This window comes from Lepus europaeus, chromosome 9 (genome assembly GCF_033115175.1).
Source record: "Lepus europaeus isolate LE1 chromosome 9, mLepTim1.pri, whole genome shotgun sequence".
NCBI classification, from domain to species: domain Eukaryota; kingdom Metazoa; phylum Chordata; class Mammalia; order Lagomorpha; family Leporidae; genus Lepus; species Lepus europaeus.
In genome coordinates, this window is record NC_084835.1 from 55,533,249 (window position 1) to 55,548,168 (window position 14,920).

General features: G+C 51.3%; 1 protein-coding gene across 3 annotated transcripts in view; it reads right to left on the bottom strand.

Annotated features, from left to right (window-relative positions):
* The window catches only part of LDLRAD4 (low density lipoprotein receptor class A domain containing 4), a 418,309-nt gene that overhangs the window by 354,597 nt on the left and 48,792 nt on the right, over positions 1-14,920 (bottom strand). For all 3 annotated transcript variants that reach the window (XM_062201310.1, XM_062201306.1, XM_062201307.1), the window contains exon 2: positions 6,506-6,592. The gene's annotated coding sequence lies outside the window, so the exon portion shown is untranslated. The remainder of the gene's footprint in view (positions 1-6,505; positions 6,593-14,920) is intronic.

Genomic DNA, 14,920 nt, shown 5'->3' on the forward strand with positions numbered 1-14,920 from the left:
GCCGCAGCATGCCGGCCGTGGCGGCCATTGGAGGGTGAACCAACGGTAAAGGAAGACCTTTCTCTCTGTCTCTCTCTCTCTCACTGTCCACTCTGCCTGTCAAAAAAAAAAAAAATCAAAAAACTGACTTAAGTGCCACAATACTAAGTGGTGACAAGTTCCTTTAATGATGGCTCACAAGCACCCGTGCGTCCAAGCACCAAGAACTACTTCACAAACCCACTTAAAACAATTTCTTTCTCAAGCAACTCAAGAATATCAGCACATTCTGTTATTGTTATAAAACTGGCAGGAGGACCCAGTAGGTGAGGGGGCAGGTGTCCCTGTGTCAGACTAGTTGCACAGGCACTGGGGCCTCCTTGCCCCATCATTGCACTGGGTCAGTGCTGCCGCACGGATGTCTAGAAGTAAAGCCTACCGCAGCACTGTCCTTGGAACGTAATGCACGGTGAAATGTTCACAGCTGCGGAACAGGTCGCAGCTCTGGAACTCCTGACAAGGAAATGCAAACTTCAGCTGCAGGGCACTGAGGCCAAGTCCTCCCCACCCAACGACCCATCTCCAAAGGACGGTCTCGGCTCTGCGCTCCGGGAGACCAGGAGGCAGCAGAATGGCTTTCTTGGGCTCCATTTGTAGACTCAACAGAAAAAGGAAAATCTGTTCCAACATGGACTTCGTGGCCCATGCAGGCCAGTACCACTCCTGACTGCCCAAGGCACCTCCAACGTGATTGCCAGGCAGCTATAATGCTGTGGAGTTGTAAGTTATCCATAAACATGGTCAGCAATTCCACCTCCCAAACGTGACCGGCTGGTCAGACTGAAGGCCCTGGAGCAGCCCCCAATCCCGCAGTGGGCCATGAAAGCCGAATCCCCAGTCCCCAGGACAAGTACACCACCTTGACTTTCCTGGAGGAAAACCAGACCTAGGAAAAAAGGCAGGCAACTGTGTACCAATTGTCAGGCTGGGCCCAGATGCACCCCAGACACCCGTACATGTCTGGCCAGCACTGAGCACCTCTGCCCAGCCCTGGGCCTGCCAAGTTAACCAAGCGTCACCAAGCAGCCTTCAGCAGAATCGCACCTGCCACAACGTATGTTGTATGAAGTTCAAGGAAGTCCACCAAAAAAAAAAAAAAAAGGCACTGCAGGCCCCCCCAGGCCCCCTTTTGTGTTGTTAGGTTGCCCCATTTATTGCTGAGTTCCTCCCCTCCCCCTGCTCCTGCACACTCCTGACACTTCCAGTCTGGCGATCACTAAAAATGATTTCTCCAAGTCAATCCAAGTCAAACGCGCTTCACACCTCGTGCTGCACTGCCAATGCTCTTAACCTTTTGGGAGGTCAAAACCTCACGGAGAATCCCATCAGAGCCGACATTCTCCCCCAGGAACAGGCAAAACTTCGCAAGCCCTGGAGGCTCGCAAATCCCAGTCCCCGCTCCTGACCCTTGCCTTTCCGTGTGGGATTTGAGAAAATCTTCTTGGCGACCTGCCTCCTATTTGTGAGCATTATGTAACTGGACAAACTCCAAGAATCTGCAAGGACTCCTTTTGAAAGGGTGCCCCAAGCACCAGGCTCACAGGAGGACTCGAGGAGGGAGGAGATCCCGGGTCTCTGCCGGCCGCCCCTCCCAGCGCCCGCCCTCCCAGAGTCACGAAAGTGACTTTCTGGGGACCAGGACCACTGAGACGGACGTCACAGCCGGCATCAGGGGCCACAGGCGAAGTCATCACAACACCCTGACCTTGGCAGAGCACGTTTTACGCTCAAGTGCTGTGCATTGGGCAACACCGAGTGGGGGCCGAGGAGGTGCCACACAGCACTGCAAACCTTGCTTCACCCACAGAAAGAGACCAAGCCGAGGGAGCCAAACTCCCAAGCTGCTGCTGCGAATCCCATAAAAAGCAATGCTATTTCCAACCTCCCGCACCATGGAAAAACACACACACACACACACACACGTACTGCCGAGCAACCCAGAATCTCTGAAAGGGTTATTTTTATACTCTTCTCCCTACACCTCCACCCGAGCCTCCCCGACAAGATTTTTAGGTGGAAAATTCGCTAGGTTTTTAGCAGTTTGACAATACTGTGCTAGGCACCGACTGACAACACTGCTAGCACGTTTCAGTTTAAGACAAAATGCAAAGGTGCTCATCCACGTCGCGGGAATGCAACGGAACCTCGTGACAGAAGACGGAACCCAAGACGCCGGCTGAGAAAACTCCCCAGGCCCCAGGTCCCGAGCCGCTTCCCCCGGTCTCCGAGAGTTCCCACCTGCTGGCTTTATCTGTGTGGCAGGTTTTTCCTGTTGCAGCCTGGACGCCTGCTCACACAGCACCCTGCACAGCCTTGCTCTGGTTATTTTTTCCATCTTGGAGTGGAAGCTTGTGGGGAAATGGTGAGATGCAGCTCGGGAGCTGAGTCCCCGGACACAACACAGAGAGCGACACGGGTCAGGCAGGAGGGAGGCAGGGAGAGGAGAGGGGGAGTGCCTGACGGTAGCCCGAAAAGCTCAGGAACCCAGGGAACCCCCGAACCGACACATCTACAGGCTCTCCCTGGACTCCCAGCAGCGGCGGCCTTGTCATCCCTGATGACAACCTGGATGGCTGGCAGGGGCTCCGCCCGCCACCACTCAGCTGCTCCTGCATCTTAGTGACCCTAACATTAAGGTGGAGTTTAAATTCTCCTGCAAGTTAGGGAACCCCAGGTACAAGATGTCACTTACAGCACAGCTCCGACTGCTCTGGTCTGATCACATTTTCATGATTTAATCTATCTTACTGTACCTTTGTATACACATCAGGGAAAAAGAACATGACTGGGGCCAGTTCTGTGGCGTGGTGGGCTAACCCTCTGCCTGTGGCGCTGGCAGCCCAGGTGGGTGCCGGTTTGTGTCCCAGCTGTTCCTCTTCCACTCCAGCTCTCTGCTTGTGGCCTGGGAAAGCAGTAGAAGATGGTTCAAGAGCTTGGGCCCCTGCACCCGCATGGGAGAGCCGGAAGAAGCCCCTGGCTCCTGGCTTCGGATCGGTGCAGCTCCAGCCATTGCAGCTATTGGGGGGAGTGAAACAGCGGATGAAGACCACTCTCTGTCTAGGCTACATTCTCATTACAGAGCACTCTCCACTGGGACCCCAGGTCTCACATGAAGGGACAAAGGGCACAGCATGGTACAGCAAAGGGGCTGTGCCTTCAGAACCAGAGAGGAGGTCCAATCTAAACACATACTCAGCAGAAAACTCAACAACACCTCGGCCTTCACCATCTACTCCAGCCCCCTAAGGGCGTCGAAGGAAATTCAATGTGTGTGTGTGGAGGGGGGAGGATTCTTCCCTACCAGCCGCCACACCTCAGCCTGAGGGCCCTCTGGCCACTGCATCAGACAGTTCTCAAAGTCCTCCCTTCATCCCACAGCACCTGCTGGGCATCCAGCGGTGAATCAGGCACCTTCTAATGATTCCACAGGAAACTCAGTACCCCATTTACAAAGGAGGAAAGCTGAGACTCAGAGAGGGTAATAGACCAAGGGGCAGGGGCAGAACTGGGCAAAATCTGTGTCTTCTGGCTGCACCTTACAGACAGACACAGTCCAGCGAAGGGGCTGTGCCAGGGCAGGTGATGTCGTGCAGTGGGTGATACTGACATCCCATATCGGTTCCCAGCTGCTCCACTTCCGATGCAGCTTCCTGTTAATGTGCCTGGGAAGGCAGCAGATGATGGCCCTAGTACTTAGCCCTAGTACTTGGGCCCCTGTCACCCACTTGAGAAACCCAGAGGGAGTTCCAGGCTTCTGGTGTCTCTCTCTCGCTCTCTCTTCTATATATTATATATATATATATATATATATACACACACATATATATACACACACACACACATAAATATATCTCTGCCTTTCAAAATAAATAAATCTTTTTTTAAAGGGGGGACACATCTCAAAATCTAAACACACATGCAGCCACAACCTGAACATATGGGGGTGGAGGGGTCTGTGTCATAACTGCTTGTGAGGTCTGCATCCCATGTCAGAGGGCTGGTTCCAGTCCTGGCTACTCTGCACCTATGATCCAGTTTCCTGCTAAACCAGCTGGGAGGAAGCAGATGATGATGGCTCGAGTACCTGGTTTCCTGCCACCCACATGAGAGACCCAGGTGGAGTTCCTGCCTCCTGGCTTCAGCCTGGCCCTAGCCTTAGCCATTGTGGGCATCTGAGGAGTCAAACAGCAGACAGAAGATATCTCCACCTCGATCTCTGCCTCTCTGTCTCTCTTTCTGTCATGCAAACTTTTGAATAAAATAAATAAATCTTACAAAAAGAAAAAAGAAAAACCCTAAATATAGAGACCCAACCTCATTTTAGAAGCAAGCCCAAATAAACGTGCCATAAAGAATCAGGCACACTGTGTGGCGAATGCCGGAGGCCTTTCCCAGGCAAGCCGACAGAGAAGCGAGGTAATGCCACCTGTCCATTCTATCAGCACTTAGGAATGTCTCACAGTCCAGCTGCAAGCTGTTTAAGGGACAGAATTTTACAAGGAACACAGCAAATACACATTCCAGGACCCTCAGCTGTCACAGCCTATTTTAGAGGTGCGAAAGTTCTTGCAACACCTCAGGATCCAAGTCTGTGCCTGAAAATTACCCGTGATGCTCCAGGCGGCACGTGGTCCTTCCTGCAGATACGGGGAAGTTCGGCAGGAGCGTTGCAGCTTTGTGGTTAATTTTACATCCACACACAGTACTGCAGTCAAGAAAAGTTTTCCATTACCAAGTTTGAAAAGCTACTTTAAATAGCTGACAGAATGAGGCAACGCTGTAGAAGAGGGGGAGATCAGGTACTTATATAATTTGCAAGAAGTACTTCTGCTTTTCCCAAAGTTTTGAAAACCAAGTCCCAGGATCCTCGGGGGCAGAGTGCACTGGTGTGTTCAGCTACTTAGTAAAACATTCCACTTGGAGACAGCTTTAGGTTTGGCTGACTAAATTCAATGGGGACTGCACAAGAGGCAAGCGAGAGAAAACCAACTGCCCTCCACCTTCACCTGCCCTGGAGGAGATGCGCGCCTGCCTCCCACTCCGTGCTCACTGCGGCTGTGCCAAACCAGGGAGGAAAAACACTGCAGCGCATCCACACCCAAGCCAGCCATGATAAGGGATTCTCAAACATCAGGCTGCTCTGCCAGTCTCACAGCGGATCCCATGGACAAGGAGTATCTTATCAGCTCACTGAGCGTCTGTGAGGCGCACTGCTGTGAAACCATCCCACACGCCCCATGAACACCAATCAAACAGACCCCGACTTTTCAGACCCACAACAGTGAAGTCCACTCAGGAGTGAAACACACGGGCGCTACCTCAGCTCAGCCATTCAGAGGAGCTGCACCCAGCACTGACCCGGAATGTGGTCTGCCGGGGGAGGCTGTTGGGTGCAGTGGTGAGCACAGCACTGGGGATGCCCACATCCCATTTCGAAGTGTCTGAATCCAAGACCTGGCTCTGCTTCTCATGAGCTTGCTGCTAACGTGGAGGCAGTAGTGACAGTGCAAGTACCTGGGTCCGCTGCCACCCATCTGAGACATCTAGGTGAAGTTCCAGACTCCTGGCTTCAGCCTGGCCCAGCCCCAGCTGTTGTGGGTGTTTGGGAAGTAGACCAGTAAATGGAAGATCTCTCTGTCTCTGTCTCTCTGCCTTTCAAATAAGTAAAAATAAATCAACAATTTTTTAAATTGCAAGGATCTGCGTGCAAATGCACATTAAATTGTCCCTGTTTCTCTTACTGCCTCCTCTCACCCCCACAGCAACCACGCACAGAAAGGCCTGCTTATGCCCTGAGGGTCTCCAGGGGGGATCTTCATCAGTTCACTTCATTTGACAAAAATTTAACTGAAATGCCTTTGACAAGGCCAGATTGTTCTAGATCGTGGCGGGGGGAGGGTGACAGGAGGGAATAAAACTAATAAAGCTCACATTCTAGTCAGAGAGTTGCCATACCGTGAGTCATACCACCTGGCGTGTTAACAATTTATAAAAAGTTTGTATCTTATGCTTGATAGAATTTCTTATCTTCTGGAAGCTTCTCGTGTATTTCTGTATTGGATGTTCCCTGACACCAAATGAAGCCTGACAATTAATTAGGCAGGTCAGGAATCACCAAGATCACTTAAGAGTTATCAAAACAGAGGCCTGGCGAGGGGGAGGGGTGTGCCTCATGTGGAAAGTGGACAGTGGACGAGTGGGGGCCGGCAGGATTCTCCGGGACCCCTCCCAGACCTGGGGCTGACCCTGCGGCGGGCTCTGCAGGTGGGCAGAATGCACGGCTTAGCCAGCTAAGCTCCCAGTGCCACACGCCCACAGCCTCAGCCACTTACACTTCAGCCTCCCGCAGAAGGAAACACACGCACAAAGGCGCGACACCGCCAAACGCGGACGCAGCCCACCAGGAGGCGACCTCTCTCGGAAAGGCGCGCGCAGTGAGGAGCCCAGAGGCTCAGACGCCACTCACCGTTCAAAGGGCTGGAAGACTGATGTCGGAGCTTGAAATCCGCCCAACCGGACAGAGAGGTCCGAGGTCGCAAGCGTGGAGCTGGAGCTGCCAGGAAAGGAAGAGAAAACGGATTGCAGTTTACCTGAATGCATTATCAACCCTCCCTAAGTTCCAAAAAATAGATTTGAGGGCTGTCCCAGTAAAAGGCACAAATATCAAGATGAATAAAATAAAAATAGAAAGATAGGCGTCAAGTAATAAAGGGAATGACGAGTGAATAATTATAGCAAAAAATCTGGGGTAAGGGATGTGACTAAACTGGGACAAGAGCCCCCTCCCGGCGGCTGGCAGCCACAGGGCCCCACCGAGTGCTCGTCTCAGTCAGAAGACACGCACTGGTTCCCCCAAAGACACGCATCCTTCCTGCAGCGAGAGGCCACGGACACCCAACGGACAGCGTCCTTGTGGAGTGGGTACCTTGTTCTTGCTAATTCAGACGTCCCAAGTCAGTCTGTGAAAAGCCCATTTTCTTAACAATGCAAATGCTCTCGACCGCAGGCGGAGCCATCCAATCTTTACCTGCAGGGAGACGGGCCCTGCTGCACCTGCTTCCTCTCCCAGAATGCATCTGGTGGAAGCAGCAATCCCTACACTAGCAGAGGGCCAGCCAGGAGGGTCGTGTGCATGACCCTGTGTGACCTCTACTCTGCGGGGGCATCCCTCTCTCTGGAGCTCCAGACTTTGTGCAGTGCCCACCACTTGCCGCCAGCATCCTCAACCCAACTTAGCACACACTCTATGCGCGTCACAGCCTCCCAGGTGGGGCCAGGCCAGGCCTCAGCAGGCGACTGCTGCAACTCACCAAGCAGTTTCAGGTCACCCCAGTGAAGCTCTGCCTCTGATACCCAGACCGCCGGTGTGGAGGACACGCTCGTGCCCAAGGTTGAATGAGCCACCATCTGTCTAGCTCGTGCACTCCAGGAGACGTGCTCCTCAGGCACGTTCCTGCCATATGTCACTCCTGAGCCACCCGCCAATGCCAACACACCCGGATGCGAAATGACCGCGTCCGGCGAGGGGACCTGGTGAGATTCCTATGGACGTCCACCCCAAACCCCATGAGCCACGCACCCGACCGTTTTCACCCAACTCCTTTCTATCAGTATCATGGCTCCACGGGCATCTTTCTCCAGTTTTCTACCTACTAAGAGAAGAAAACAATGCACTTCTGATTGTCTAGATCTTAGTCTGGATCCCTCAACCGGGATAGTTCTCATCAGTCTTCCGGGGACTCAAACGTTCAGATCTCTCAGGGAACACAAGTCAGTGCAATAACCAGAAGCATCACCCAGCAGGCATGACGGATCACACCCTCAAGTGCAGGCAGGACCTGGGACTTGCTGCCAACCCACGGAGTAGGGCAAAAGTGGCCACCGCCTGGCTCAGGCCTTGCTGTGTACAATTCCGTGGCTAGTCGGCGAGGGGCTCCCCTAGTGGCTCTAAAGAAGTGAGCTGCGGCTTCTGGCCCAGCCCATGGCAGGGGGGCCACACAGCCAGGGTCCACGGGGGCTCCAGCAGCTGAGGTCAGTACTCGGCTGACAGCCAGCAAGGAAACAGGGACACCTGTCCTACAGCTAGAAGCAAACGAAGCCTGCCCAAAACTAGCATGAGCCTGAAAGCAGACGCCTCCCCACTCAGACCTCCAGGGAGAGCACAGCCGAGCCAGTGCCTCCACCACAGCCCTGAGAGCCAGAAACTGTGAGATTAAAAAATGGGAAAGGGAGAAGGAGAAGAGGAGGGTGAGAGGGTATGGTGGGAAGAATCGCTGTGTTCCTAAAGGTGTACTTATGAAATGCATGAAGTCTGAATTCCTTAAATAAAAGGTTTCTTTAGGGGGAAAAATGGGTGTTGAGGCCAGTGCCGTGGTGTAGCGAGCGGGTAAAGCGGCTGCCTGCAGTGCCAACATCGCATATGGGCACCGGTTCAAGACCCGGGTGCCCCACTTCCGATCCAGCTCCCTGCTATGGCTTGGGAAAGCAGGAGAAGATAGCAAGATGGCCCATGTGCTTTGGCCCCTGGAAGAAGACCTTGCTTCAGATCAGCCCAGTCCTACACACTGCGCCCATCTAGGGAGTGAACCCGCGGATATAAGACCTTTCTCTCTCTGCCTCTGTCTCCCTGTAACTCTTCCTTTCAAATAAATAAATAAATCTTTTTTTTTTTTAAGAAAAAAAAAAGGTGTTGTTTTAAGCGACTAAGTGTATCATTTGTGATGTGGTAGCAGAAAACAAATACACTTAATTTACTAGTAATAAATAAATATGGGAGATAGAAGATATGCATGGACGTATTCGGCGCATGCACTGATGGTCCAACAGAACAGCCCCTCCCTGCCTCACCCACCAGAAGTGAAAATTCATTTCTCCTCGTCGACAATGAGCTTGTTGTGGGCAGAGAACCGCCTCACCATCACCCTGGCGTCTGGACACTCTGCAGGGCTGTGTGGCATGCAGGGTTGGGGGAGCAATTTCCTAAGCCAAACTGAAAGATCTCGGGTCTGTCACTGTCTGGTTATGGGAGGAAGGCCACAGCAACTGAATTTGTCCACACCTCCAAAGCAGAGCTCAGCACTTCAAACAGGTAGACAAACAGCCTCACGCTCTGCTCCCGAATCATGAATGCACATTTGCTCCAGAACCCGTGAACTTGAGTCAAGAGCTGGGAAGCGCTGCTCAGTGACTACCACTGTAGCCAAACATCCGTGCTGTTTCCTGGCCACTGCACTGCCTCACAGCTCAAAGTCAAAACCGAAAAATTCCCTGAGAAAGTTTCCCAAGTAAGAACTGGTTATTCATTCCTAATTTTCCAATCATATCAATAAATGTTTCATTCTCAACCAAAATGAAAAAATTCTAAAATAAAATGCTAATCCAACTCTCAGTACAACCTATTTCCTATGTTCTTTAGGATTTTTTTTTTTATTTTTAACATAATCATTTTAAATTCTTTTAGGAAAGGGTTTTAGCTTAAAATAAAAGTTGAATTCCTCTCCTGCTGCTGTTAGGAGATACATTATTGTTTTTGTTACAAAGAATATTGTGACTAACGTTGTGTCTATTTTAGATTTTCAAAGAACTGGCTTTAATAACAGGGATATTTTAAAAAATGTTCAACTCAGTTCAATTACTTAAGGGTCCAAAATGAAAACTTCATTCATTACAGAAACCTGTCATGCTCCCCTGAATTCTATATTCAGGAATTTATTACAGATTCTCACTCCTTCATAAATCACTCAGGGACCGCGAGCGTCATCGCCAAGGTTTATCCCCTTCTGCTCAGCCTCTCCACTCCGGCAGCAGGAGTCTCACACCGCAGCCAAGAAAAACTAAAAACAGCAGCTCCACGACACAAGGCACAGAATTTCAACAAACTCAGCCCTTCTTCCCAGCAGAATCGCAGCTCTCCTGAGCCCATCTCTAGCTGTGAAAATAGCCAAGGCCCCTCAGCTGGGAAGCCTCTCCCTAGGGGCCAGCAGGGACCTGGCAGGGGGTCTCACGGAGCTGCCCCTCCCCGTGAGGAGGAAGGAGCAGGCAGGGGAGGGATAATTGGCCCCAGGTGGCAGACCTGACACCACCACCACCAGCAGCTTCCCCTCCCCCGGCTCCAGCAAATGCATGCCTTTTCCATAAGCTCACAAAACACAAGCCCTACACAAAGCCCTGTGCTTGGCCTGTGCACCTTGGGCCTGCACAAAAGAAATGAAGCCTTTGGAAGAACAGTTCACTCCAGAGCAAGGCACGGAAGAGCGTGAATCAGCACAGACACTCCCAGGAGGTGCTGCCTGAATCCTGAATCCCTCATGTCCCATACATCATGGTGCGACTGGTCTGAGGAAGCCACACGTGACTTTCCAAAATGATGATCGAGTCTCATGGCGCTGGCGGCTGCACCCAGCCCAAACCATCTCCGGAATGACACACTCCTGATGCATCTGGGAGCCCAGAGCTCCTGCAGGGCACAGCAAGAAGGAGAGCAGGCAGCAGGCAGCGCTCCCGAGAAGGAGCAGGGGGCAATGACGGCCCTTGCACCAGGACGGGGAGGCACGAGTGGCAGGAGACCAAACGGCGACCAAGGGGAGCAAGGTGCACCTGCTCCATATCTCTAACATTCTCACACCCCAGGGTAAACGCAAAATGTGTCTGGGACCAAGATGAAAAGAGTACCATGGTCACAGGCATCCTTCCTTTCTCTGGAACAGGATGTCTGGAAAATGGGCCCATTTCAAACACCAGGAAGGGGCAGACACTGTGGCACAGCAGGTGAGTCACCCCTCAGGATGCCTGCATCCTATGCTGGAATGGGAGTTTGTGTCCCAGTTGCTCCACTTCCAATCCAGCTTCCTGCTGAAGTGCCTGGGAAGCAGCAGAAGATGGCTCAAGTACTTAAGTCTCTGCCACCCCTGTGGTGTTCCAGGCTCCCAGCTTTGGTCTGGCCCAGCCCCAGGTTATTGCAGGCATGTGGGGGAGTGAACCAGCAGACAGAATATTCTCTTGTCTCTCTCACTGTCACTCTGCCTTTCAAATTAATAAATAACTCCTAAGAATGAATAAACACAAGGCAGCCTAGAGACAGGAAGAGCACCATTTTACGAAAATTATCACCTAGGTGAGGGAAGTACACACAATAGTCTCTGTGAGGTTCAGTGCTACAGAGATTATGGGGAAGAAACAGCAAACAGAGGCATCTTTCCCAACACCGTCTGGCTTGATGCTATTCTTCCGGGAATACTGGAGATGGGCTTGCACCCCCACCCCAGGTGCAGGGAGGCACTGGAATCCATCCATCAGGCCCACTCTGGTATGCACTTCACAGAACTCCTGTGTGTGTTCACTTATTCATCCAACCCGTCCATGCCACACGGTGATTCTATGACATCTTCATGGGCTGATGCGGCACAACTGGGCCCCTATCTCTCAGGGGCCATTCTCTACCAGAGGAGATGGACTGCCGAGAGATACGAAGCACAGAGCGTTGTCTTTTCTAGGACCCACACCTCCCCAGCTCCAGGAAGCTGCTCTCACACTCACTGAACTGGGTTGGGGGGCAGAGCAGAGGGTCAGGGCGGCCCGAGCCACAGAAGAGCAGGCAGCACGGCCAGCCGCCTCCCCACAGGAGGGCCACAGCGCGCGCCCCCACCCACGGCCACCCCGGTGGAGTGACCACACAAAGGTGCCGTGCGAACAAAGCCGCTTCAACATTTCACCGATGCCCTGCCAACCCGATAGGGCAGCACCAGGCAGTGCCCGGCAGACACAAGCTCGGCCGGGAGGAGCGAGAGGGATCCGCAGCCAGACTCCGTCTGCTGGCTGTCTGGCCTAGTTCGAGTTTTCTTATCCCAAAATAGAAACGAAGGGGCCTCTATAAAGCAGAAGCAACAGTGAAATGGTTCCGTTTTTGCCGGCTGCTATCAAAACTGAATATGCTTTGGTCATGGGAATGACCATGAAACCAAAGGTATCTATCAGAGCTTCTCCAAACTCAGACTTTATTATTCCATTTGGGAAAAGCTGCAAGTCCTTCACCCACAAGCAGACTTCTTTTTAGTTATTACTATTTTCTAAAAGATTTATTTATTTATTTGAAAGGCAGAGTTAGAGGGGCACAGGCAGAGAGAGAGTCTTCTGTCTGCTGGTTCACTCCCTAAATGGCTGTATTCGGCAGAGGCAGGGCCAATACGAAGCCAGGAGCCTGGAACTTTCTCTAGATCTCCCATGTGGGTGCAGGGGACCAAGGACTTGGGCCGTCTCCCACTGCTTTCCCAGGCATTGCAGAGAGCTGGAGCGGAAGTGGAGCCTCTGGGATTCAAACCAGTGCCCATATAGGATGCCAGCACTGCCTTACCCGCTACATCACAGCGCCAGCCCCACAGGCAGACTTCTTGAAGACCCAGATCCTTTTGGTCATTTTTGATCCCCATGGACAGAGATGAACATGGACACTGTGCCACACTGGCAGGCCACAACAGGGACTTCTCAGGCACTGAGACAACTCGGTTGCAGGCTGCCAAAGCAGCAAGGTTCCAGAAAACTCATTATGTCCCTAACTTTCCAGCAAGTACTATTAGAAATAAAATAGGGAGTGGGTGGTTAGCCCTGCAGTTAAGACGTTTGCATCCCACAATGGAGTCCCAGCTCTAGCTTCTGACGCCAGCTTCCTGCAATGCAGTCACTAGGAGGCAGCAGCAATGGTCCAAATAAACCTGACACCCACAGAGAGATCTGGATTGTGTTCCCAACTCCTAGCTTCAGTCACACCCCAGCCTGGCCACTGTGGGCATTTGAGGAGTGAACCAGCCAATGGGAGTGCTCACTCTCGTTCTCTCTCTCTCTTTCTCTCTACCTCTCTCTCTCTCCCTCTCTCTCTCTCTCTCTCCCACTTTCTCTCTCTCTCTCCCTTACTCTTTTCCCTCACCTCTTAAATAAAGAAATAATTAGCTTTTTAAAAACATAGAAGAAAATGAAAATAAATTGTCATTTCTCTAAAACCCTAAAACTTATTAGGAAAACAAGACAAAGAAAAATAAGTCTGTGCTGTAATAACAAAATCTCAAGACTTGTTTTCATAACCCAAAGATTATGTTTGTTTTATTGACCACTATTAATATTTAACATTAAATACAGACCCAACACTCTGCAGAGAGCTGCATTTCTATGTGCCGAATCCCTGGTACTAGGAGAAAGCCAGTGCAGGAGATCAGAGAAAAAACTACATCATGCAATGCAGAAAGAAACCCAAGTGTGTCAAGATCCACATTGGCACTCACCTGACCTGCCAACAAGTTGCAGGGAGTGGCCACAGAGTGCCAGACACAACCAGCACACAACGCGGCTCACTTGGTTAATCCTCTGCCTGCGAAGCCAGCATCCCATATGGGCACCAGGTTCTAGTCCCGGTTGCTCCTCTTCTGCTGTAGCCTGGGAAGGCAGTGGAGGATGGCCCAAGTGCTTGGGCGCCTGCACCCACATGGGAGACCAGGAAGAAGCACCTGGCTCCTGGCTTCGGATCGGCGCAGTGCCGGCCGTAGTGGCCATTTGGGGAGTGAACCAACAGGAGGAAGACCTTTCTCTCTGTCTCTCTCTCTCTGTCTATAACTCTACCTGTCAAATTAAAAAAAAAAAAGATTCATTTATTCATTTGAAAGGTAAAGTTACAGAGAGAGAAGAAGAGGCAGAGACATAGATCTTCCATCTGCTGGTTCACTCCCCAAAGGGCTACAACAGCCACGCTGGGCCAGACCGAAGCAAACAGCCTGGAACTCCATCTGGGTCTCCCACATGGGTGACAAGGGTCTAAGTACCTGGGCTGTCTTTAAGGCACCCTGCTTTCTCAGGTAGATTAACAGGGAACTGGATAGCAAGTGAAGCAGTCTGGACTCGAACCAGCACCTTTATGGGATGTCAGTGTTGCAGGCAGTACCCTAACTCTGTACCATAAGACTGGCCCCTTGTACTTTCAAACGTTTTCATGCAACATATCCATGTGTAGACTTACATATATACATATACAGAGTGATATGCAGGGTCTTCCAAAAGTTCACGGGAAATGCACATTATGATAAAAACTATGCGTGAATTTCAAATTTTTACATGAAAATTTACTTTTATTTCCATTTTTCCATGAACTTTTTGAAGTCTCCCTGCACATAGATATCCACATGCACAGTGGTTGAAATATTTAAACACACACACACACACACATCACATAGGTAATGGTCTTCAAGCTTCTAAAAACAATACCTAGCCACAGTATATGAAATATACTGTCTTCCTTTCCATAGTATATCACCTTTTCATTTGTTCATTCATTTACTTAGTTGCGAGGCAGAGAGACAGAAAGCCCCCATCTGATGGTTCACTCCCCAGATGCTCCCAGCAGCCAGGACAGGAGCAGAGCCAAAGCCAGGAGACACAATCCAGCTCTCCCACATGGTGGCAGGAACCCAATTAGTGGAGCTGTCACAGCTCCCTCTTGGGGTCTGTATTTAGCAGAGAGCTGAACACGGGAGCTGCAGCCCGGATTCGAACCAAGGTACTCCAGTGTAGAACTCAGGTGTCCCAACCAGTGTCTTAAGCACGAGACTCCACACCTGCCCCTGCAGAAGAGTTCATTAGCGCTGACTGCGATCTACTAAGATGAGTCCACCATCTACCACTGATTTCGACCTACAGAGAAAGCAGGCTCTAGCCTCGCAATGGAGCGTTCAGGTTTGCTGAAGGATGGCCGTGGACAGCACAACCCTGCGAACCTCAGGAACTAACTGGAGAGCAGGCAGGAGCTCAGTGTTCTCTGCTGGAGCCAAACAGAACTCCCCATCTGTGCTATCTGTCCACGAACTTTCCAAATAAAGCCTGGGCTCCAACTTAATGAAAATAC